This window comes from Lemur catta, chromosome 1 (genome assembly GCF_020740605.2).
Source record: "Lemur catta isolate mLemCat1 chromosome 1, mLemCat1.pri, whole genome shotgun sequence".
Classification (NCBI taxonomy): Eukaryota; Metazoa; Chordata; class Mammalia; order Primates; family Lemuridae; genus Lemur; species Lemur catta.
In genome coordinates this window covers 116,547,209-116,573,214 of record NC_059128.1, presented here as the reverse complement: position 1 = coordinate 116,573,214, position 26,006 = coordinate 116,547,209, and the positions used below count along the sequence as shown (strand labels likewise).

General features: G+C 45.6%; 1 protein-coding gene across 3 annotated transcripts in view; it reads left to right on the top strand.

Moving 5' to 3' along the window:
* CACNA1A (calcium voltage-gated channel subunit alpha1 A) overlaps nt 1-26,006 on the top strand; it is a 227,678-nt gene that overhangs the window by 49,240 nt on the left and 152,432 nt on the right. The gene's annotated exons all lie outside the window — the stretch shown is intronic.

Genomic DNA, 26,006 nt, shown 5'->3' with positions numbered 1-26,006 from the left:
ACTGACAGTCCAAAACAGTTGTTCTTAGTTGGCAATCTTATCTTCTCCGAATAATGAGTAAGGGACCCGGGCCCTTGCCATATTGTGGCTCCTCCCTGTCAACACACAGCTTCCAAGAACTCCATGCTTGTCTGCATCAAACCATGGAAGAGAAACAAGCATAGAAGGTGATACTTGGGAAATTTTATGGGGCTGGAAGGGACATGGCCCATACCTAGTACATTCATATTCCATTGGCTAGAACTTGGTCATACTGCAAGGGAATGTCACTGCAGGAGAAGCTGGGAAATGTCCAGTTGTGCTTAGAAGGAAAGGGAAATGATTGGTGAACGGCCAACCAGCCTCTGACAGAGACCACAAAGACCTTTGTCATATTCCAACAGGGACATTACCGTCTTGTACTTATTGCTGGTTCCTTCTCTGCTGTCCCTGAGCTAATTCTATGTCTTCTATTCTAAGACCCTTATTCATTGGGACACCTTCATGGTAATTCTTTATGGGATTGTAGTTCTCTCATAGGCTTTGTGGCTGTTCCAGATCCTGTCTCTCTTGGTGGATGTCATGGGTCATAGCACCCAAGCTTTGTTGGCTGGGCTCTCATAGTGCACATTTGTTTCAGAGCAATGTTACTTCTCATGGAAGGAGTGGTGTCATATTGGGCTGTTTCTGTAGAGGCATTCAGATGTGATTGATCTGTTACGAGGACCCTGGCCTAGTTCTCATGAGCTTGGGTGTTCACTGAGGGACCTCCACTGGCTATGCCCACAGTCCTGTGGCTTGGGACCTTGGCAGGCTCCAGGGACATATCATGGCATTGGGCACTTTTGTCTTACCTTGCTAGGAAGCTCATCTGTGAAACAGCCCAGTTGCTGACTTTGTTGTTGTTGTTGTTTAAAAAAATGTATAAAGCCTTGGCTGGATGCAGTGGCTTACACCTGTAGTCCAAGTACTTTGGGAGGCCAAGGTGGGAAGATTTCTCAAAGTCAGGAGTTTGAGACAAGCCTGGGCAACATAGTGAGACCCCGTCTCTACAAAAATAAAAAAAGCTGAAAAAAAGATTAGCCAGGCATGGTGGTGTACACATCCGTAATCCCAGCTACTTGGTAGGCTGAGGGCCATGTGGCTGGAGCAAGTGACAGAGATTAGGAAGAGTAGAGGGTAAGGAGGTGATGGAGTGACCTGCCATCAAAATGAAACCTTTCTCATCCCCGTGCCCCCACTTCCCTTTCCTTATTACTCTCTCTGCCCCATCTAGAAATACTTTTCTGAATTCTGTGTTTATCATTTCCATATATGTATTTACACGTTGACTACTTAAGTATCTAAGAAATACATGATACTGTTTTACAAGCTGAATGTTTCTGTATTTTTTTTTATGCTACAACCTGCCTTTTGCGTTCAACAGGCAATTAATCTGATTAGCGAGTAGTTCTCATTCATCCATTTTCACAGCTATATAGTATTCTGCGGTATGAATATTCTACCATGGATTTATCCCTTTGGATTGTTTCCAGCTTTGGGCTATTTTGTACCAAGCTGTCCCCCTCTTTCTTGTGAGTGAATTTCTCTAGGGCATATACCCAGGAGTGGAGTTGCTGAGTCGTGTACTATACGCATCCTTCAGCGTCACGAGGTACTGCCAAATTGCTCTGCAAAGTGGTTGTGCCAATTCATGCTCCCTGGGGGCTGACTTGCTGGCTAGGGCTGGCTTGACCTTGCTGGCAGGAAGGGGCTTTAAACACCCTTATTTTTTTAATAATATGGTTCTTGAAACAGTTTAGGGAAGCTCATATACTGTTTAGCATGTAGCTGAAGGTAGCCATTCAGTAGGTCAGTTTGTCAGCTGGATGTTTGTAAATAAATGCTCCCTGCTTACAACAAGGTCATCTGTCTTCGAGTTTCCTGACATCTAATGAGAAATTCTTCACCTAGAACAGATAGGTCCTAAGGTTGGAAGCCATAGTTGGGATTAATGAATGCACTGAAATGGTCTGCAAAAATTATGTGTATGTGTTATTTTTCTGGTCTGTAGTTTTTATTTGATTCTCAGGGGACCTTATTATGAGGAACTACCATTCTAGATTCTATTCCTTTCTTATCTCTATCTCTTTTCCTTTTTGTTCATCTCACATTCCCTTCACTTGCTTTTCTTGCTGTTATTTCTTTGGTAATCAGCCATCCTTCCTTATTGTCTGTTGGTTCTGTCTCCTTCAAATCAGGCACAAAGCTCAAATTTCATTACTTCAAATTCCAAGGGGCCGTTTAGTCTCCTGTTGGCTTATAAGCTAGAACTGGGGAAAGAGAAACTAAAAAGTCCTGCAGACCTAGCCTTCTGCTCAATGTCAATGATGGGAAGATGCAGTGAACACTTAATTCTATGTTTCAGGGGGAGGGGAGTCGAGTGTATTAATTTGATGCTGGGACAGTGACGATTTTAATGAGCACTTTCCAATGAAGTCATTGTCTTCTCACATTCCTAAGCAAACCACAGTATTAAAACATCATTCATTTTTCGTGAACTTCCAAGGTTTTTGCCCTCTTCTTGTATGAAGTTTGGTAGGAAAGATCTTTGTCTGTTCTTTGGAGCTCAAAGCCTCAGAGAAAATTCTAACTTTATAATTTCATCAAACCCCTTTGAGGCATGGTTTCATTGTATTTGTGTTCTGATCATTAAACTGAAAATGTGTAAGAGGAAGATTTCAGAAGCTTGGTGTGTTTCTGAGATGACGGAACTTTTACAGTAATACTCAAATATAGATAAACATCACATCAAAGAGATCAAATAACGCAATTGTGCATGTTAAGAAAAGAGAATGTGAACCTCACTGGGGTAGGCATGAAGACTGTACCTAGCACATAGTAGGTGCTCAGTAAAAATCAGTGGTTGTTAAGATGGAGAGTGGTAACACTTCTGATAAAGAGTGTTCTGGAAAATTTACTGAGCTGTTTCAGGAGATGGGGACCATTCATTTGATCGAGATAGCCAAATAGTCCAGGAGTCTATGGCAGATAACCTGAACATCAGATGAGACATAAGATGAACCAGTTATGGGTCCTTGCCAACTCTGACATTTTGTGACTCTGAAAATAAAGGTGACTTTTTGGAAGATCCTATGAACTTCCCCAGGCTTTGGGCAGTTTTGTTGACGATCAGAGATAAGGAAAAGACCCAAGTACTCAGGGACCAGCAGGGAAGGATGTTGGTTTTGATCTCATAGCATCATTGAATTTTTAGGGCTGAATGGCCTCTGGCAGGTCCAACCCCTTTATTTTGACTGCAAGGAACCTAAGACACAAAGAAGCTAAATAGTTTTCCCAAAGTCATACTGAGATGGTGGCAAGTCAGGGATCTTCCAGAATAAGAAAATATCTTCATGTCAGGGAGCCTAGAACCCTGGTTTGGGGGGCAAGGGAGGTGGTATAAATGATTGATGTCACCCCTCAGGTTCTGCCACCAGAGCCCAATCCTCTGTTCCTTCTTCCTGCCCCTTGAGTAGCCTGTGGCCTCTTTCTAGAGAAGTAGAAAGGAAGCCCCGGAGAGTAATTCTGGCCCCCTCCTTTTTTATATAGTTGAAGAAACTAAGGCTCGAGGGGCCAAATGTCTTTACCAGAGGCACACACCTCTCATGCTGTTTCTCCTTTTTGATTAGTTGAACAAACACATGTAGTCACTCCTCACCTTTCTTCTTTCACCTCCTGTGCAGCTGCTCTGAGTTACCTGCACATACAAATAGCATCCCCAAAACAACAACAAAACACAAGCAGCATTGTAACACAAGACCAACAACAGCTCCTGTAAATACCTGACATTATTTTAATGTCTCTCTGCAGTGATTTCTCCCCCAGTGGATCAGTCAGCCTCGGTACCAAAAGGAATCTCCACCCTGATTCAGATGCTTTTTGTCATTCTCACCCAGAGTTGTATCACTAAGAGAACATTGTTCTTTTTATTGTTCAGAGCATTTGGTTGTCATGATATTTGCTGAGCCATGTTTCATCAGGAACCACCTTACTTCCTGGCAGCAGGAGCTAGTTTCTCCCAACTTCTACCAAGACTAACAGTTGACAGTGATGATGATGTTAACTGCCACGGTTGTCATTCTCATCATTTATTGAACACTTACAATGTGCCAGGCAGTATCTTAATAGTATTATGTGCAATATCACATTCCAGCCTCACAAGGCTTTTCATAGATGGATCTGAGGCTCAGAGAGGTTAAGCAACTTGCAGGGAGTCCCACAGCTTATGATGGGAGTGCATCAGGGTCTCAACCACTCTGCTAGAACACTGCTCTAAAACTTGGATAACACTGGGCTCAAGTTAAGTTCAGACAAATAGCTGTATTTAGCCTAGTATCCTTATGAATATGATATGTTATTAACAACAGTGGCAACGTTGATAAGCTAGAACGTAGTAAGTACTTCCAACCTGATATATTATATACATGTATATATGCCCAGTTAATCCTTGCAACTGTCTAAGTATCATTATTATGCTCATTTTACAGATTAAGAAGCTGAGGCTCAAAGAGGTAGTAAATTAACTTGCCCAAAGTCACCTACTATCTTAGTCTGTTTTTTGTTGTTTATAACAGAATGCCTGAAACTGGGTAATTTATAAAGAAAAGGAGTTTATTTCTTATGGTTATGGATGCTGAGAAGTCCAAGGTTGGTGGGCTGCATCTGGGGGGGCCCTCGTGTTGGTGGGGGCTCACTGCAGAGTCCGAGGCAGTGCAGGACAGCACTGGTGAGGGGGCCGAGTGTGCTAGCTCAGGCCTCTCTTCCTCTTCTTATAAAGCCAGCAGTCTCACTCCCTTGACAACCCATTAATCCATTAACCCATTAATCCATGAATGGATTAATACATTTATGAGGTCAGAACTCTCATGACCTAATCACCTTTTAAAGGCCCCACCTCTCAATACTGCCACACCGGGGATTAAATTTTAACGTGAGTTTTGGAGGGGGCAGGCATTCAAAACCTCAGAAGTGGTGGATTTACGGTTTGAACTCAGGCAGATCTGGATCAAGAATCCATATTCTTGAGTACTACTCTGTTTCCTTAAAGTCAAGTTTGCCAGGGAAACAAACTTGAGAATTCGAGCAGAGTTCTCTGGGATAGAAAGTTAGAGGGATCCTTTCTTTTCTTTCCCTCTCTTGGGTTCCATGGTGGCTGGGAGAAAACATGTGCAGAAGAAATGTCAGGAAATAGGAGGTTGGTACAGCACAGTGGTAAGACCCAGGCTTTGGAGTCAGAGGATGCTCTGCCAGATGTGACCTTGAGAATGTGAGTTGATCTCTCTGAACCTCAGTTTTCTCACCTGGAAAAGGAGAGTGGGAATAGCATCTACCTCCTAGGGCTGTGGTGGGCGTTAGAGATATTGTGAATGGAGCCCCTGGGCCTTTCTGAGTACATCACAAGTGAGAGTTTGTGAACTAAAGGGGAAAAAATTCAAACAAATGCTTTTGGGGGTGTGTGGTAGGTGCTGTGAATTCCCCACTCCTACTCATCCAGCTCACTTCTGAGTTTACCTGCAGCTTCAGGGGGAGGTTCCCATGCCGGCTAACCTCTTGGAACCTCCAATACTCCCATCTCTCTGCGTCTCTTTTGGAAAGCCTTCTCCGGCATCACAGAGTCTGCTCAGCCCACGTGCCAGCTGCTTAACATCCTCAGGATCATCCCTCAACCAGTGAGCTAGGGAGTGTGTGCATAAATACCGTGGCATCCTCACTGCTTAGTGAGAAAACTGGGGACAGGGGAAGGTTACACAGCATCACAGAAGTTCCTCAGCAAAACTGGATCCCAGTTGCTCACCATGAAACCCATTCACTAATGCACCCTTTACCCATCCCCCCCTTCCTAGTTCCTCACTTTTAATTCCTTGGATCACTTCCCAAGTTAACCACCTGCACCCCAGTCCTTGTCTTGGGATCTGCTTTCAGAGGATCCCAAACTAATTCAGGGAGCAAAAGTTGGGAGCCCAGTGGGTTACAGGTTTCAGCACCCTGGACAGCGTCCAACACACTTTATTGTGCCGACATGTCTCTTCCCTCCCTCCGCCCCCTACTAGGGTGGAGAGGCACTGAGGGAAGGCCAGATGGCCAGATGACCTTGCTCCGTACTAAGCTTCTTGGCCATTTTCCCTCTGGGGCTGGAGAAGACCTTGCCATCCATCTCTCCACAGGTTTGGGGGTTGATCGAGGTCTTGTCCTCTCAAATTGCTATGACAAATGCCAGCCTGCCTCCGGAGGGGCATCTGGCAACTGCCTCTGCAGTTTGCAGGGCTAATGACTCCTCTCCTCTTGCCAGGGCAGGGAGGCGGCTGCCTGGCGGGCAGAGGAAATCTCAGCAGAACAGAAAGCAAGCAAGTGCCCTGGGCCAAGGCAGAGGCTGCCAAGCCAGAGACACTGTGCTTTGCTTCATGCAGGAAGGTGGCAAAGGACTTGGAGCTGCCACGTTGTGCCAGAGGTTGTAGAAGCTGGATAATCTCCCCTCTCTCTGGAAGGGACCTGGTCCTAACCTGGAGACAAAAGGCCCTCGCTTTCAGTGGGGGTGTGTAGTCGAGTGGTAAAGCTGAGATTTGGAGGGGTCTACGAAAATAAAACACCCTGTTTCTCAACTTCTCTGGCTGTACTCAGCCCGTTGGTGGTCTCATCCAATCTTGAGGCTTTAAATACTCCTTCAGTGCTGTTGTTTCCCAAACTTATGTCGCCAGCCTGGACCTCTCTTGATGTCTTCATTTGGTGGGGGCTCTCAGGCATCTCACACTAAGATGTCCAAAACAGAACTTGAGAGCACCCCTCTCACAACGCACCTCCCTATATTCCATGTCAGCGGAGGGCAGCTCCATCCTTCCAGGGGTTCAGGCCAAAAACTTTGATACCTCCTCCCTCTCTTGCTCACCCCACGGCTAATCCTTCTGTAAATCCTATAGGCTCTGACTTTAACATATATAACAGGATCTCGCCGTTTCTCCCACCTCCACTGGGACCACCTCGCTGAGCCCTCATCATTTCTCAGCGGGGTTATAGCAGCAGCCTCTGCCTGGGTCTCCCTCCTTCTGCCCGCTTCCCTCACAGCCTGTGATCGACACCAGCAGCCAAAAGGATCCTTTTAACACATAAATTAGATCAAATCACTTTCCTGCTCACATCCCTCGGGTGGTTCCTGCCTCACCCAGTGTAGAGGCCAGGTCTTCATGGTGGCTCCCCAGGCACGATCTGCCTTATCGCCTCCCACCCTCCTTGCTGTTCCTCGAACATTTCTGGAAATTTTCCATGTCAGGACTTTTGTACTGGTAGTTTCCCCTCTGCCTGGAGTGCTCGTCTCCCAAATATCTGTTTGCTCCACCCCTGGCCCCTTATCTACAATTTCAACACTTTCCCAACACTTCCTGTCCTCTTTCTTCCATTTAGATTTTTTTTTCTGTGTACTTACCACTTGCTGACAATCTAGATATTTTACTTATTTATTTTTTTTTTGCCTGCCTCCTCCACTAGGAAGTCGAAGGATCGGGATTTGATCTCTTCTGTTCTCAATTTTGTCTCTGGTGCCTAGAACAGTGTCTGGTGTGGAACAGGTGCTCGGTGGTCTTTCGCTGATGACCTGCCAATGTTTAGGGAAGTTTCACTGTGAAATAAACTGATCCTTAGGCAAAGAAACCCTTGTCAGAGTGGGCATGCATGTCGGCTGGTCTAGATGAGAGGGTGCAGTTTTGGAGGGCAAGCTGGGAGTGCTCGCTTAAACCATTGCATATACCATGGCTAGAATGTGCCTGCCCATGGTTGTGGTCCTAACCTGGGAGTTATGATACATTTTATGTGCTGTAGCTTTCTGAGTAAACTAAAACACCTTTGCAATAATCTTTTCTAGCTATTTTGCATTGATAAGGTAGCGCAAATATGAACAGGTTTGTGCAGAAGATGGCGGGTATGTCTAAGCAGGAATGTGTTCTCTGACACAGGGCTGTTGTGTATGGTTGTGCAGGTTGCACACTGAACCAGGCAGCTGGTGTGTATAACTCACCTATATGTAAACCTCTTTTGGAGACATCACAGCCTAGAGAGTATCAAATAATTATGCTCAGGAGTCCCTTCAGCCTTAAAACCTTTGATTTTAGCAATCAAGGTTTTGTGTATGTGTGCACATATATGTATGTGGTTCTGGAAACATGTAGGTGATGAATTATCTTGTTTTCACTGTTCACAGGCACATTTGAAGGCCACCAACAAAATTTTAGGACATGAAATTCTAGCATCTGGGGCAGAAAGAGGAAGGAAACCTCAGACTCTTAAGTCCTGTTCTGAGCACTAAAATGTGGCTGGTGGTGTTTCTGATGTATTAAGATACAGAAAAGCCAAATGGTGGCTTTAGATGTGAGTCCTATATTACAATGTATTTGACATTGTATTGCAAGCCAGCTGCTTCTTGTGCAAGTAACTCTAAACGAAAGGGCAGTCGGTATGCACAGACATGTAGGAAGCACAGTGGTTAAGACCACGGGCTTTGGCTCCATTATTTCCAAGCTGTGTGGCTTTGGAAAAGTTACTGTACCTCTCTGAATCTTAGTTTCTCCACCTGGAAAATGGGAGTCATAATGATTCCTACCTTGTAGAGTTGTTTTAAAGGTTTAAAGAGTTCATGTCTGACACATGTTTGGGTTTATGGAGGGTGGTTACCAGTGGATGGTCTAAAGGAAGAGGAAGGGATATGATACTTTGGGCCTCAACTTCTTCATCTGTACAATGGGAATAATAACTGCACCTAACTCAAAAGGTAAGATATATGGAGATAATACATGTAAGGCACTTAGAACCTAAATTGGCACAGAGTAAGTACTCAGTGATGTTAGCTATTAAAAGACTAATAACTATAATTATAATGATAATAATTACTATTTCTCCAGTCCCAGTTCTGTAGACCAGTTAGCTAACTGTAGGGAACATCTGCTGTTGCTAGTTGGGCACCCAGTATCTGACCTCCCCTCCCAGTTTAGGGAAAAGCCTTCCCTTTATGTGACCTACTATTGGATCATGGGACCCCACAGTCCTTGTAAGTTGAAAGTGAGGGGGATTTCTCCCTCCTCTCATCCCCTGGTAGTCCGGGGATGTGATTTAAACTCAACCAGTCACATGCTTCCCCACCCTGGGATTCGAAAATGGATGAAGTGACTCACACATGGAGGGGTGATCTGGATCCCTTTCGAGCCAGCCTATTGTAGCAGGGCTTGGTCTGAGTGCATTGTTTTTGCCTGTTTTCCAAGCCCCCTCTTCTGGCCTGCTGTTTATTATCTGAGAGCTACCTAAAAATCCCTTTTTATGCCTAAGACAGCCAGTTACTTTTTTGTTTTTGCACCCAAAAACTCACACTGACCCTGAGACAATGATATGCGGGCAAGTGGTTTGTTTGGAGATATCAGAAAACATAGTCAGGCTGGGCTCAGTGGCTCATGCCGGTAATTTCAGTACTTTGGGAGGCCGAGGTGGGAGGATTGCTTGATGTCAGGAGTTCAAGATCAGCCTGAGCAAGAGCGAGACCCCCATTTCTACTAAAAAATAGGCAAAAAAAATTAGCCGGACGTGGTGGCATGTACCTGTAGTCCCAGCTACTCGGGAGGCTGAGACAGAAGAATCACTTGAGCCCAGGAGTTTGAGGTTGCTCTGAGCTAGACTGATGCCATGGCGCTCTAGCCCGGGCAACAGAGCAAGATGCTGTCTCAAAAATAAATAAATAAATAAATAAAAAAGAAGAAAAGAAAGAAAGAAAACATAGTTAAGACAACAAGGGGGTGAGAAAGGGGAGAGAAGGCAGCCAGTAAAGGTTGCATTAGCAAACAAGTTACTGTTGTAAGCAACTAGAGCTTTAGCCCTCTGGGAAACTTTGGGAGGCTGTGAACACACCTTTCGGAGTAAGCCCACCTGAATGAGGGACCTGGCATGGGGAATCCTTCTGGGGGTGCAAGCTCTTGGCTCTTCTGTCTTCCCCTGCATTTGGGCTGAGCGTGCTTCTGTGGTAAGAATGTCACTGATGTTGGTAGTGAGCAGCGCGGGGCTTGGACGCAGCTCTGACAGTGGGCGTCTCACTCAATACACTTATCCAATCCTGCCCTGAACTGTAGCTCAGCTGCTTAGATTTCCTGGGGAAGCATTTTGAAGGTCAGTACATCTCTGGACTTCAGCAACAAGAAGGAAATAAGACTCACCCTGTTGGCCGCAAATGGGAAGTGTGGCCAGCTAACTACTCTATAAGGAAGGGATAAATAAGGAGCACCGAAAAGCCAGACCCTAGTCCTGCAGGAAGTTTTGGTTCCATTGATAATCTGGAGACAGAGAACTCTCTCCTTCCTGACCTGGCGAGTCACAGGATATCTGTGCAGGGAAAAACAGAGGTCAGAGTGAATTAAAAGCATAGAAATTCAAAACAGAAGAGGCAAGCAGGATCCATGGAGGATCGAGGACCTAGGAGTGGGGATGAATTAGTAACATTTTTTATTGTCTTTAGCTAGTGACAGTTGAGTAGAATTCATTCCAGAAAGAGAGAAATGAGCAAACTGGGTTTGTCTCCCTGTGAAGTAAGAATTGGATGAACACGGTAGCCTCTACACAGGAGATGGCACAACACCTAAAAAGGGAAGATGTGTGGTTCCTGTATTCCTCTTGTGGAGTCATGAGTGACCTAGAAGTGGGGAAATGTTTGAAGGATGTATTAGGATTATGTTCAGCAGCAAGTAACAGAAAACCCAACTTGCACAACCTTAAGCAAATAGGGGCTTATCTCTTTCACATTACAGAAAGTCCAGTGTGGTCATTGGTTGCCACTGGCTAGCATCTCTCTGATTTCCCTTGGCCTTGACCTCATGGTTGCAGAATGGTTGCTGGAGCTCCAAGCATCACATCTACATTCAAGGCAGGAAGAGGCAGGGATGGGATGTCCCCATTCAGCTCTGTCAATTATTGTTTCAGGCAAAGTAAAAACTTTCCTAGAAACCATCCGTCAAACTTCTACTTACATCTCATTGGCCAGAAATATGTCACATGGCCACATCTAGCTCCAAGGGAACCTGAGGAGGCATTTTGCCTTTTTCCCCCATTCTAGAAACTGTTCTAACTTTTGATTTTATGTATGGTTAGAAGTCAGGACATCTTATTTTAAAACTCTGTCTAGAGGATCGCTGAACCCAGGAGTTCAAGGTTATGGTGAGCTACGATCAGTCCACTGCACTTCCAGTCTAGGCAACAAAGCGGGACCCTGTATAAATAAAGTAATAAATTAATTATTAAAATAAAATTTAAAAACTCTGTCTTAATTTACCTGAAATCTGTCTCTTCTGTGTGCCCCTTTGCATCAGTTATATGTTGCCGTAATAGTGCAGCATAACAAACACCCCCAAGACCCAGTGGCTTAAAATGACAAGCATTTTTTTAGCTCATGATTTAGAAGGGTGGTAGTTTACGCTAGGCTCGGCTAGTTGCTTCATCTGGTCTCAGCTGAGCTCAGTCATGCATCCCTGGTCAGCTGTGGTTCAGCTGTTTGCTGCCTGGAGGCTGGTCTAGGATGGCCGTGGCTAGCCTGGGCTTGTTCGCATGGCAGCAGCAGGATTCTAAGAGAAACAGAAAGTGCTCAGCCTTCTTGAGGGCTCGTCCCGGGAATGGCACACCGTCACTTTGACCACTGTTGGCCAAAGAAAGCAATGAGGTCTGTCCGGATTCCAGGGGTGAGGTAACACATCCCATCTCTCAGTGGGACAAACACAGTCACATTGCAGAGGGTGCATATACAGGAAGTTATTCATCCCTGACTCCAGCAATAAATGGGGATGATGTGTCATTACTGTGTCACTCACACAGTAAAAAGGAGAGGAAATGTCAGCAAAAACTCCACTGAGAGCCTGGGGCCCATCGTACAGCAATCTGGGAACCAAAAGCGGGGAAGATTACACAGACTCCTCAGATGCCTCCAGCTTTTATCCAGTCTCACCATGATATCTGAGTTCTGAACCCTCACGGGCAGCTGAAGTGAGGGAACAGATTGTTTGCCTGCCACGATGACCCGGTGTAGTTCACAGCCATGCAGCCTGGCTCCCTCTGTCAACTAGGTCTTTTGATTTTTTTTTTTTTTTGTTGTTGTTGTTGTTTTTTAATGTCACCTGCTTTTGATCAGAGCTGGTTGGAAACCTCGCTCAGGCTCCGTGGGCTCGGGGGAGCAGAGGCCAGGCTTGCAGGCATGCAAGGTGGACACCTTAGCTTTTTCCCCTCCCACGCCAAGTCTTTTCTTCTTGTTTTCTGCCGTTTTTTCTTTCCTGGCCACCTCCATCTCTCTTCCCTCCTGCAATGCCAGGTTTCTGAGAAGCCAAGACCAGTGTTCAACCTCCGAGAAGGGAAACGTGATCTGCTAGAGCCTTAAATACCTTTACATACCTTTACATACCCTATCACCTTCAAGCCTTCCCACAGTTCCATCAATATTATCACAGATAAGGAAAACAACGCTCAGAGAAGGCAAGTCACTTCTCCAAAGTCACACAGAAAATAAGCTCCAGAGCTAAGATTTGTTTTTTGCTTATTTGTTTGTTTAGAGACAGGGTCTCACTCTGTCACCCAGGCTGAAGTGCAGTGGCACAATCATAGCTCACTGCAGCCTCCAAATCCTGGGCTCAAGTGATCCTCTGCCTTATCAAAAGTAGCTGGCACTACAGGCACACCCCACCATGCCTGGCTAATTTTTAAAAAAATTTTTGTAGAGACAGGAGTCTTTCTATGTTGCCCAGGCTGGTCTCAAACTCCTGGCCTCAAGCAATCCTTCTGCCTCAGCCTCCCAAAGTGCCGGGATTATAGGCATGAGCCACTGTGCCCAGCCCAGAGCCAGGATTTGGACACAGCTCTGTCCCCACAGCAGAGCCAGGCTGCCTTCTGTACACTGTGGCATTTTAGAGGAAGAAAATGAGGAAAGGGACACCAGCCTCCTCCCTCAGCAGCATCTGCTCACTCACCCCAGGGCCTTTGCACATGCTGTTTGCCTGTGTCTGGAATATGTTCTCTCCTCTGAACCTGGCTAACTCCTACTCAGGCATAATAGTTAAAGTATTTAATGTCCAGGGTGGCATGAGCACTGACCATTTAGAAAGGAGGCTTCCGCTACTGTGAAACATGTGTACTCTGTTTGCAGCATTGCAGGGGAGATTCAGGGGTCTTTAAGGAGGCCAACGTGCCAAGGGGGCATTCTCAGGGCTCAAGGACATACCTGTTTACTGATATTAATTAACTCTTCCTCCAGGAAGCCTCCCCTGACTTCCCCACTATGATGCCAGCCTATATCCCTTCTTTTTGGCCATCTGATGGCATCTGTATGAACCCTCTCAATGTTTATTTGGCTGATCATCTATCTCCTTTCTCTGGAGGGCAGAGCCTAGTATAGAACCTGAGCGTTGTGCTCAGTAAAGATCTCTAGAATGAATAAGTAAGTGAATGAATGAGTGAATTCATGGCTGGTGGTAGAGGGAGCCATAGCTTTTGGTAAGCTTGCCCAGGCATTGCTGAGGGGTGGACAGAAGGAAGAACAGTCTGTCCATCATTCCAGTCTTGTAGTTCAGGAGCAGGAGGGAAGCAACAGAGAGCACCTGGCCTCTGGGTGGTTGCAGGGGCAGCTGACTTTCTCCCCTCATCTGGTCTCACCCTGGGGGCTGTGCCAGCCAAGGGGAGTTTCTGGGGAGCACCAAGAGCGGGGAGGGCTTCAAGAAAGCAGAGGGCTGGGGGAACAGTCCCTAATTTTCCATTCTCTTGTCCTTTCTAAAGGAACAGGCAAAGGCTTGCATGTTTTTTAAATTGTGGGTTCAGTGGCAAAGCCCTGTAATATAGAGCTGGACCCTGGGGTCAGATAGTCATGGGCTTCTCTGTGACCCAAGCCAGTCACGATAAACACCGACATTCATTGAGAACTTGTGCCCAGTGCCATTCTCAACATCTTGAGTGAATGATCTCATTTAATCCTCTTGGTACGTACTATCATTGTCCCCCATTTTCAGCTGAGAAAATGAGGACAGGCTGACAGAGGACCCTGCCCAGTCATCGCCACTGCTCTGCTGACCTGTGGAGAAACTTGTCTCTCTGAGCCTCAGTTTCCTCATCTGCGAAATGGGGCTCATTGTACCTATTTCAGTAGGTAATAGTTCACAGGACAAACAGAGGTCTCAGTGATAATGGTAGCCTGTAGTCTCAGCTACTTGGGAGGCTGAGGCAGGAGGATCCCTCGAGCCCCCAAGAGTTTGAAGCCAGCCTGGGCAATATAGCTTGTCTTTAAAAAAATAAATAATAATAATAGTGATGAACACAAGTATAAGACATGCTGTGGCCAGGCTATGTCCTGAGGGTTTTGCAGGGATCATCTTATTCAGTCCCCATCTCCCCCTTTTACAGATGAGAAAACTAAGGCTCAGAAAAGCTAGAGGACTTGCCCCAAGTCAAACAGCTAGGAAGTGGCAGAATTGGGATTTAAACAAGGAGAACTGGCTTCAACATCAAAACTCTTAACCACCTCGCTCAATAAATGGAGCAGAGGTTGCTGATTCTGTAGTTGGATACAAGGCAACTGTTCCATAGCCAATAATGATAATTGCTGTTGTCTGCTAAGCACTTGCTGTTGCCAATGGCTGTCTGACCGCTTTTTGAGGACTCCCCCATTGGTGCTTCACAGCAGTTCTGAGATTGGGGCTGTTAACACCCCCGTTTGCAGATGAGACTCCAAAGCCCAGGTTGACAACCAGACCTGCACCCCGAAGCCAGATCAAGGTCACCTCGACCCCACTGAGGCCCCCATCCAAGGCTCTGGGTACAAACATGTTTCTACATCTCTGGGGGCCCATCTTCTTCAGCTGGGTTTTTTTTTAACTGGCAAATTAATTACATACATTTATGGGATACAATGTAATGTTTTGAGATATATGTTTACCTTGCAGAATGATTAAATCACCCTAATGAATATATCTATCATCTCACGTACCTATTTTTTTTTTATGGTGAGCACATTTAAAATCTACTCTTGTAGCGATCTGGAAATATACAATTCGTTATTATTAACTGTGATCACCATGGTGTGCAGTAGATCTCTAAAACTTATTCCTCTTGTCTAACTGAAACTTTGTATCCTTTGACTAACGTCTCCCCAAGCCCGGCCCTCAGCCCCTGGTAACCACCATTCTGTTCTCTGCTTCTACAAGTTCAACTTTTTTAGATTCCACATATAAGTGAGATTGTGCAATATTTATCTTTCTGGGTCTGGTCCTCCTGGTTCATCCATGTTGTCCCAAAGGACGGCATTTCCTTCTTTTTAAATGCTGAATAGTATTCCACTGTGCACACAGATTGCATTTTCTTTATCCATTCACTCGTCAATGGACATTTAGGTTGCTTACGTATCTTGGCTACTGTGAATAGTGCTGCAACGGACGCGGGCATGCAGCTGACTTTTGAGGTGTTGGATCGAGTATGGCTCTGCCACAAGACCTGCTCCTCCTGCTGTATTCTCTGTCTTAGAAAAGGTAGCTTCACCCTCCCCAGGGCTAGGGCTGCAAACCTTAGGGTCTTCCTTTACGCCTCTTTTTCTCAAGCCCCCACAGCCGATCTATTAGCACATCTTATTGGTTCTACCTTCCTAATCTGCCTGGAAGCCACCCGCCTCTCACTGCCTTCACAGCCCCACCCTGGTCTGGCCCCCATCAGCTGTCGCCTGGACTAGACCAGTTGCCCCCCAAGCTGGTCTCTTAACTTCTGCCCTCACCCTCCCCTCCAGTCAGTTCCCCACATAGCAGCCAGAGGGCACCTGTGAGCACCTGCAGCAGGACCTGTCTCTTCTCTGCTCAGAACCCTCCATGGCTCCCCACTCACTTGGAAAAAAAGCCGAAGTCTTTCCAGAGCCCCCAAGGCCCACATGCTCTGTCTCTGTCACCTTCCTGTCCCCCAATATTTCCACTCTCCTCTTCACTCATTCAGCTCCAGGTATACAGGTCCCCTTAGCACTGTTCCTTACACACGCCAGGCACACTGCAGCCTCAGGGCCTTTGCACAGGCTGTTCCCACTGCCTGGACCGCTCTTCCCCCAAGATATCTACTTGGCTCCACCCTCACTTCCTTTGAGTCTTTGCTCGAATGTCTTTCAAAAGTGTAACTGCCCTGCCCCAACCCTGACACCACTCTCCTGCCTTTTTGGCTTTATTTCCCTCATGTGTCTGATGACCATATACCAAACCATATGTATTTACTTTTTTCTTGGTTTGTATTTCTTTTTGGTATTTTTCTTATCCATCTCCCCCACTAGAATGCCAGCCCCATGAGGGCAGGGGCTTTTGTCTGTTTCGTTCACTGCTGTCCCCTACAGCCTAGAACACTACCTGGCACATAGTACCTGTTCAATAAATAATTTGTACAGGCCGGGCGCGGTGGCTCACGCCTGTAATCCTAGCACTCTGGGAGGCCGAGGCGGGTGGATCACTCAAGGTCAGGAGTTCGAGACCAGCCTGAGCAAAAGTGAGACCCCATCTCTACTAAAAATAGAAAGAAATTATCTGGACAACTAAAAATATATGTAGAAAAAATTAGCTGGGCATGGTGGCACGTGCCTGTAGTCCCAGCTACTTGGGGGGCTGAGGCAGGAGGATCGCTTGAACCCGGGAGTTTGAGGTTGCTGTGAGCTAGGCTGACACGTCATGGCACTCACTCTAGCCAGGCAACAGAGCGAGACTCTGTCTCAAAAAAAAAAAAATTGTACAATGAATCATCACACTGAAATGCTCTGGGGGCATCAAGTGGATGCCATGATTAGGTGACAGGTGCCCACCCTTGTCCATGTACCCAGTTCTGTTCTCCTCTTGACCAGTTGCTCTCATTTTTCTTTCATTTTTTTTAAAAAGTTTCATTGTGGTAAAATGCACATAGCCTAAAATTTATGTTTGTAAGTGTACAGTTCAGTAGCATGAAGTGCATTCACATTGTTGTGCAACCATTGCCACCATCCATCTCCAGAACTTTTGCATCTTACAAAACTGCATTCTTCCACTGATGGATACTTGGGTTGCTTCCACCTTTTGGCTGTTGTGAATAATGCTGCTATGAACATGGGTGTACAAATATCTGAGTTCCTGCTTTCAGTTCTCTTGGATATATACCCAGAAGTGGAATTGCTGGATCACTGTTCTTCTATTTTAAAAAAAATCAAGATTTGGCCCTTGAAGGTCTCATTGGTTGAAGCTTTTTTTGGGACACTTTGAAACTAGAAGTAGGGGTGAGGGCATGGTGAGGGAGGCACAAATCTCTCGTGTCAGCTTTTTTTTTAAAAAAAAACACCCCTGGATGAAGATGTGTGAAATCCCTCGCTTCCCCCCCTCCCACCCCCTCCAATATCTCAAAACACCCTTTGTTTTAGGAAATGGCTGTGGCATCAGGCAGACAGCGTGTGGCATCTGAGACACAATATCGCAAGTGGCTGGGAGCCCAGAGAAACCAGGACAGGCATGCTGAGGATGTGGACTGGAGATGGAGCTAATTTTAGTGGCAGAAGAGGCTGTGAGCAGAGAGGGAGGAGGAAGAGAGGGTGTGTGTGTGTGTGTGTGTGTGTGTGTGTGTGTGTGTGTGTGTGTACGCACGGTGACAGAGGCTGGGGTAGGGGAGGAGTTGCTTGGTAAGTCAGCTTGGGCACGGGACCAACGTCCAACCCAGAGGATTGTGAGCAAGTCTAAAGATGTGAGCCCGAGGGTCAGAGTGGTGGATGGAATTAGTTGGCAAGCGGTAAAGAGGTGGTTGCATTTACGGAGGCTTGCTCTGTGTAAGGCACAGTTCAACCATGCCATCCTTGTGGCCATTCAATGAGAAAAGCACTGTTATTGTCCTTCTTTTATGAGCAGGTAAACTGAGACATTGAACTAAGTCAAGTCCCCAGTAAGCAGGGAATGAGGCAAGCATAAAAGAGAACATACACAGTAGAAGCAAAGAAATACAAACCTGAAGGCTCTCGGGGTATGTCAGTTGGCTGTGAGATCCACGACGTTGTTCAGGTTGAAGGAAAGACTCCAGGTGCCAGAAAGTAGCTCAACATTTGGATTTGGAAATCAGGGTGGACATGGTGAAATTCTGGCTTTGCCACTCACTGGCTATGGGGCCTCTCTGACCATCAGTTTCCTTTTCTGTCAAGTGGAATGATGCCACCTGTCTCCCAGCGTTGTGAAGACGTAAGCTGGTCAATGTAACATGCCCACTAGGGGGCCTGCTCCACGGTAGATTCTCAGTAAATGGTAGTTGCGGTTTTGGTTATGTTTGGGGATAAACTTTATTGGCAGGTAACGAGGAAATTCTTCATCCATTCAGAAATCACTCACTGAGTTTCTACTATGTGCTGGGCCCTGAGGATACAGTGGTCAACAAGACAGGCCTGCTTCCTGCCCGTACAGAACTTCAGTCTTGTCTCACTGCACTCGGCAGCCAAACAACCCACTTACATGGTGATGAGAGTCACAAAAACTTGCGTTTACTATGAGCCAGGCACTGTTCTGAGCCCTTTACAAATACTAACCCATTTAATCTTCACAAAGAGCCTGTAAGAGCTGTTATTATGTACATTTTACCTATAAGGAAACTGGTGCCTACACAGAGAGGTTAAGTAACTTTTCCAAGGTCACACAGCTAGTGAGTGGTGAAGTTGGGATTCGAACCCAGGCATGTGGTGCCAGAATCTGTGTTCTTTACCACTATGTTTTCCTGCGTCTCTGCTAGAAATAATTGCTAGTCACATTGAGCAATTGCTGTGTGCCATGCCCTTTCACACACATCTTCTTGGATCTTTGCAATAATCCTGTGAGGTTAATGATCCTCATGTTATGGTGAGAGACTGACCAAATCACAAAGAGTTAAGTGACTTGCTCAAGATCCTGCAGCTAAAGGCTCTCAGGTTGCAAATTTGGGGTGGCCTTGGACCCTGCATTCCAGCCTCTAGTGGCTGATAGGCAGAATGTTTTTATGGGTGCATTTCTTCCACTGTCTCTGCTTCTGTGTAAAGATAAACAGCCCCAAGCCCCTTTGCTCCTGAACTGTGCGACATAATTAGTTAATGGAAGGTAAATGTTTTAGAGATGGAAATTGCTGTGGCTTTTTTTTTCCCCTAGGCATTGTTGCCTGCATGCTAATGAAACACAATGTGTCTTTCTTCTGTCAGGCATTTTAGACAAATTCTATTTTCCCCAAAATATTTTGCCAAAGAAAATAGCAAGTGGGAAAGAAATTGAGAAATGCAGGCAGGGAGAGGAAACCATTTCCTTGGGCCTCAGTAGAATGGCAGAGTGGCTACGAGCACAGATCTGCAGTTAGGCAGATGCCAATTTTTGATTCATTTTCCAGCAAGCAAGAGGCTGGCTCTCTGTGTGCCTCAGTTTACTTATCTGTCACACAAGGAGAATAATGGTACCTGCCTCTCACCAGTTTACCCGTTTCCTCTCTAGCTATGTCTAATCTGCTGTTAATTATGCCCACTAAGTTTTTAATTCCAAGTATTAAATTTTTTCTTTCTACAAGTTCTGTCTGATCCTTTTCAATCCTGCTTTTTCTTTTGTAGTATATTTTCCCCCTGTAGCAGGATTTCTCTATTGGCATTTTGGACAAGATAATCCTTGGCTGTGAGAGCCAACCTGTGCATTGTAGGACAGCTAACAGCATCCCTGGCCTCTGCCCACCCCACTAAAGGCCAGTTGCACCCCCCTCCCCAGTCATGACAACCCAAAATGGCTCAGACATTACCAAATGTCCCCTGGGGGAGCAGTTGCCCCCACTTGAGAACTGCTCTGTAGGTATTTTCAAGCATGTCTTAAATTTCCTTAAACATAATATGCAAAACAAAAAGCTAAATCTAAAAAAATAAAACCAACATAATATGCAAATAATTATTCTATAATCAGTGTCCAATAACATAAATATCTAAAGTTGTTATGGCTTTTTTTCCTGCTGCCTCTAGTTGCCACTGGTTCCTCATGCTGGTGCTTTGTTTCCATAAATGTCTTAGTATTCTTGGTTGTGTGAGGCTCATTTTCCTCAGGACACTGTTGGAAGGGGTTCCCTGATGCCTAAGATGAACGTGTATCCTCCACAGGAATTTGCATTACTTCTTCCAGTTGCCTGGTATACTCCCAGTCTAAGGCCACCTTAGACTTTTGGACCACCCATATGTTGAGAATTTAGGTCACTAATGTCTGCAAAAGCCAGCCTCTGGTTATAATTTCTCAAAGATGTTTATTTTTCTCCTTTCCTGTTAAGTGCCAAAGTAACTTTCCTCTAAATCTCTGGGGATGGGAGGATGGGGGAAATTGAAATCCAGGTTTCTTACCCAAAAGCTGTAGCTTGTTAGGGTCCCATCCTAATGGGGTGGGGCTCTCCTTTTAGAATTTCTAACATGGGTGGGCTCTGGACTTGGGCCCCACCCTTGCTCCCCAGGAGGACACAAAATGTGGAGTAGCCAGGTGTGATAGCTCACACCTGTAATTTCAGCATTTTGGGAGGCTGAGGCAGGAGGATTGCTTTAGCCCAAGAGTTCAAGACCAGCCTGGGCAACATAATGAGACCCCGTCACTACAAAAAATAAGAAAAATTAGCCGGGCATGATGACACATGCCTGTAGTCCCAGCTACTTGGGAGGCTGAGGCAAGAGGATCACTTGAACCCAGGAGTTTGAGGTTGCAGTGAGCTATGATCACACCACTACACTTCAGCCTTGGTGACAAAGTGAGACCCTGTCTCAAAAAAAATAAAAAAAACCTTGAAGTAGCAGTTTTGTGGGTTAGGCAGATGCCCTTAGGGCAAAAGCGGTTTTGATCCTCTAGTTGATGTTTGGGTTCTCTGTGGGAAGTCCCTGACTTCACTTATTTATTTGGAGCTGATAATTACCTACTAATTGGCAGTGCTTTGTGCTTCAACAAGATGGTCTTCTGATTTTATGCAGGATTTGTCGTTGTTTTCAGCAAGAGGGTCATTCTAATTATCCAGCCTGATGTATTATCAGACACAGAGGCCTGTTGTGTGGCTTATTGAAAATATTAGAGCATTCAGCATGTTTTGGCAATTTTTTTTTCAGACAAGGTTTCACTCTATTGTTCAGGCTAGAGTGCAGTGGTGCGATCATAGCTCATTGCTGCCTAGAACTCCTGGGCTCAAGCGATCCTCCCGCCTCAGCCTCCCAAAGTGCTGGGATTACAGGCATGAGCCACCACCTGTCCAGTTGGTTATTTTGATCGTTCAATGAAGATGGTATGAAAGGGAAGGCAGAAAAATTGAAATGTGCTAAGAGCACTCCGTGAAGGGCAGGATAAGGGAGTTGGGGAGTAGAGAAGTCAGAGGATGTAATACAGGTTTCCTTGGATGGTGTTTCAGATTTTAGCCAATGTTGGCAAAGAGCCTCATTTATTTCTTAGAGTGGCTCTGGCTACTAGAAACTTTGTGTTACTCCAGGTGGAGTTTCTAAAAGAAAATCCTCCGTGGTGTTCAATCCTGCCCCATGCATCATTGACCCTCATTCACCTCCTTCCCCCGCTGAGATGCACAGCCCCATCCCCAGCCTCATCAACTTCATCTCTGCTCTGGGTGCTGTGACGTGTCCCCATTCCTGGCCAGAAGTTACAGTAGGAATGAACCCACTAGCCCTCCGTCATGCATTCTTCCATAGAAGGACTCAACGTGCCGATGGCTATCTTTGATCTCCTTTCTGTCTTGCCCTCTAGACTCTGAGCTACGTGGAGACAGAGACCAGTTTTATCCATTTCTGAATTTCCTAAAGCCCTGTGCCTAGCAGGCAGGCGGGACATGAGAAAATTTGTCAGAGAAAGAGAGAGAGAGTTGCTTTCTCTGGAGACGTAACTAGAATAGGCGTCTCATTGGCCTGGAGCAGGTTCAAGGTTATAAGACTATGTGTCGAGGTTCTCCAAGACCACGCTCAGGTTTGAAGATTTGCTATAAAGGGTTCACAGGACCCAGAAAAGCTATGATACTCAGTTGTGGTTTAAAGCAAAAAGATGAGCAGGTCAGATCCAGGTGAGACTAGGCACGAGCTTCCAGTTGTCCTCTGCCAGTGGAGTTGTGCAGACAGTGCCCAATGTGTGACAGTATTCATAGAGTACTGCCTACCAGGGAAGCTCACCTGAGCCTTGGTGTCCGGGGTTTTCACTGAGGCTCAGTCACATAGGCATGGAGCACCCACCCATGTGGCTGACTTTACATGCTCAGTCTCCAGCACCCGCAGAGATCAAACTGATATAGCATGGTCCAGAGCCCCAGGTGAACACAAATGGGAAGTCACCATAGATCCCATTGTTAGCGTAAACTACGTGGCATGGCCTAAGTGGTATACAGTCACTCCTTCCAGGAGTCAGTCAAGGGCCAGTCAGTCCTTCCTTTGGAATAGGCAGGGTTTGAACACCCAAACCTCACTGAGTTAATTCTTTACTGCACAGAATAAAAATACCACCAAGCCTTTCCCCTTATGAAGACCCATCACTCTTAGCAGGGTCGTTGAGACTCGGTATCATCTGGCCTTTGCTCACCTCACCTGTGTTCTCGCCACTCTAGCTACATTGAACTTTTTAAAGATCCTCTGGCATCCCATAATTTCTGTCACGGGGCAGCCCACTAGCCCAGTGACAAATTGTTCCTTCCTTCCTTCTTCTTGAAATACTCTCCCTCTTCCTCTCTTTGCCTTCAAGTGTCAGAATAGGCATCGTTTCCTGCAAAAATCCTTCTCTGATCCTCCAAGTCTAGATTAGGAAATTTCCTTTGCCTGGAGAGTTTTAATCCTTTTGGGGCTTCTATGACAGTATACCATAAACTGGGTGGCTTATAAACAATGGACATTTATTGCTCACAGTTCTGGAGGCTGGAAAGTCCAAGATTAAGGCACTGACAGGTTCGGGATCTGGTCAGGACCCACCTCATGGCTCATAGAAGGCATCTTCTAGCTTCATCTTCACATGGTGAAAGGAGCCAAGGCAGCTCTCTGGAGCCTCTTTTATTTATATAAGAGCACAATTTTCTCTACCCTCGTGATCTGATCACCCCCAAAAGCCCCCCACCTCCTAATATCATCACACTGGTGGTTAAGTTTCAACATCTGAATTGGGGGTGGGGATATACACAAAATTCAGACCCAGACAGTGCCCTTCCACCAGATTTCTTATCCTGTTGTATTATAATTGAGGTTTAAATCATCTTTTTTCCTTCCACTAGACTGTAAGCTCCATGAGAACAGGGCTCTACCTGTCCAGTCCATTGTCATATCTAGTTCCTGGAACTTCCTAGGTACATAATCAATATTTATTATGTGGTGAAGGTATGCTGCTTAGAGACCCCAAAAGACCAGTGGCTTAAAACAATAAAGAATTTTATTTCTCCCTTACATAATAGCTTCAAAGTGTGCCATGCAGGCTGGTGGGGAAGCTCAGTTCCACATTGTCATTCAGGGATTCAGGTTCCTGCCCCCTTCTTGTTCTACCACCGCTGAGGGTGTTTGGCATTATTTGCTCACAATCAACGCTAAGTGGCCTTGAATAGGCAGAAGAGGGGTCCTTCCCCAGTCTCTTAAATCTCAGACCCAGAAGGGGCACATGTCACTTCCACTGACTTACCATTGATGGAAACTTAGTCATGTGATCATGCCTAATTGCTAGGGATGCTGGGAAATGTAGTTTTCTGGGAATCCAAGGACTCGGCTAATATTCCTTTACTGTAGGTGTCAGCAGATGGGGGTTGGATTTTGGTGGGCATCCACTGCTTGCTACCATATTGATTGAATCTAATTGTCAAACAGGACCTATCTGATAAGGATTTTTTTCCAGAATTCATTGAATGATGAAATTGGGAACGTCATCTCATCTTTCTTTGCCTATATTGGTTCCTAACTAGGGCTGCTGTAGAGCCACAAACTTGTTGTCTTAAAACAACAGAAATTTATTTTCTCACAGTTCGGGAGACTAGAAGTCTAAACTCAAGATGTCAACAGGGCACCCTTGCTTCTTCCAGCATCTGGTAGCTCCCAGCAATCATTGGTGTTTCTTGTCTTGCATATACATCACTCCAATTTCCAAAAAATACGTATATTTTTAGAGACAGGGTCTCACTCTGTCACTCAGGCTGGAAGGCAGTGGTTTGATCATAGCTCACTGCAGCCTCAAACTCCTGGGCTCACATGATCCTCCCATCTCAGCCTCTGAGTAGTTGGGACTACAGGAATATATCATCACGGCCAGCAAATTTCTTTGTAGAGATGAGGTCTTGCCATGTTGGCCAGGCTGGTCTCAAACTGCTGGCCTTAATCGAACCTCCTGCCTCGGCCTCCCAAGCAACTGGGATCTCCTCTCTTACTCTTACAAGGACACCAGTCATTGGATTTAGGGCTTACCCTTAATCCAGGATGATCTCATCTCAAGATCCTTAACTAATTATAACTGCAAAGGCCCTATTTTAAAACAAGATAGCATGCTGAGGTTCCAGTGGACGTTAATTTTGAGAAGGCAGTATTCAACCCACTACACTGCCTCACTTAAGAAAAGACACTGCTAAATGAGAATCTTTCTGCTCAGAAGGGAGAGCTTTGCTCTGCAGTGGGCAAATGAATGGATGCAGCTGTGTTGCACATAACTTTATAAAAGTAAGAGGCCCACCCATGGAGCTTGCTGACCCCTGCCCCCAAAATGACAAAACAAACAGCATTTTTTAACTGACAAAAATTGTGTCTATTTAGGGTGTACAGTTTGATGTTGTGAAATGTGTATGCAATGTGGAATGGCTCCATTGAGCTCATTAACATACACATTACCTCACGTACTTATGTGTGTGTGTGTGTGTGTGTGTGTGTGTGTGTGTGTGTGTGTGTGGTAAGAATACGTAAAATCTACTCTCTTCGCTATCTTCAAAACACAAAACATTCTTATTAACTATAGTTACCATGTTGTACAGAGGATCCTTTGAATTTATTCCTCCTGTCTGATGTTTTCTATCCTTTGACCAACATCTCCCCAGTGTCTACCCCTGGCCCCTAGCAGCCACCGTTGTGCTCTCCGCTTCCATGAGTTCATCTGTTTAAGATGCCACATATCAGTGAGATCGCGCAATATTTTTCTGTGCCTGGTTTATTGTACTTAACATAACGTCCTCCAAGTTCATCCACGTTGCCACAAATGACAGTATTTCCTTTGTTTAGACAGCATTCTTAGCTGCCTCACATCTGCTCTACTCTGAGTCTAGTTAGATAACAAAAACTACAGATCTTGTTCAACTGTGGTTGAGCTGTATGTTAGTTTCCTGTGGCTGCTGTAGCAGAGCGAAGTCATGCCTTGCAATGAAGTATAGTCATGCTTCCCTTAACTATGGTGACTCGTTCTGCGATTGGCGTCATTTGGTGATTCTTGTCATTGTGCAGACATCGTAGCGTGCACTTACGCAAACCTAGACGGTATAGCCTATTACACCTAAGCAATATGAGATAGCCTATTGCTCCTGGGCTACAAACCTGGACAGCGTGTCCCTGTACTGAGTAGAGTAGGCAATTGCAACACAACGGTAAGTATTTGTGTATCTAAATGTATCTTAAACAGAAAAGGTACAGTAAAAATAGAGTATCATCATCTTATGGGACCACCATCATATATACAATCCGTTGCTGACCAAAACATCATCATCATGAGGCACATGACTGTACCATAAACTGGGTGGCCCAAAACAATGGAAATTTATTCTCTCATTGTTTTGGAGGCCAGAGATGTGAAATCAAGGTGTCAGCAAAGTTGAGCTCCCTCCAAAGGCGCTAGAGTAGGCTCCTTCCTTGCCTCTTCTGGCATCTGGTAGCTCCAGGTGTTCCTCGGCTTGTGGCCACATCATTCCAATATCTGCCTCTGTGGTCACATGACCTTCTCTTCTCTCTCAAAGCTCCCTCTGCCCCTCTCTGAGAAGGACATAGGTGACTACATTTAGGGCCCACCCACCCAGATAATCCA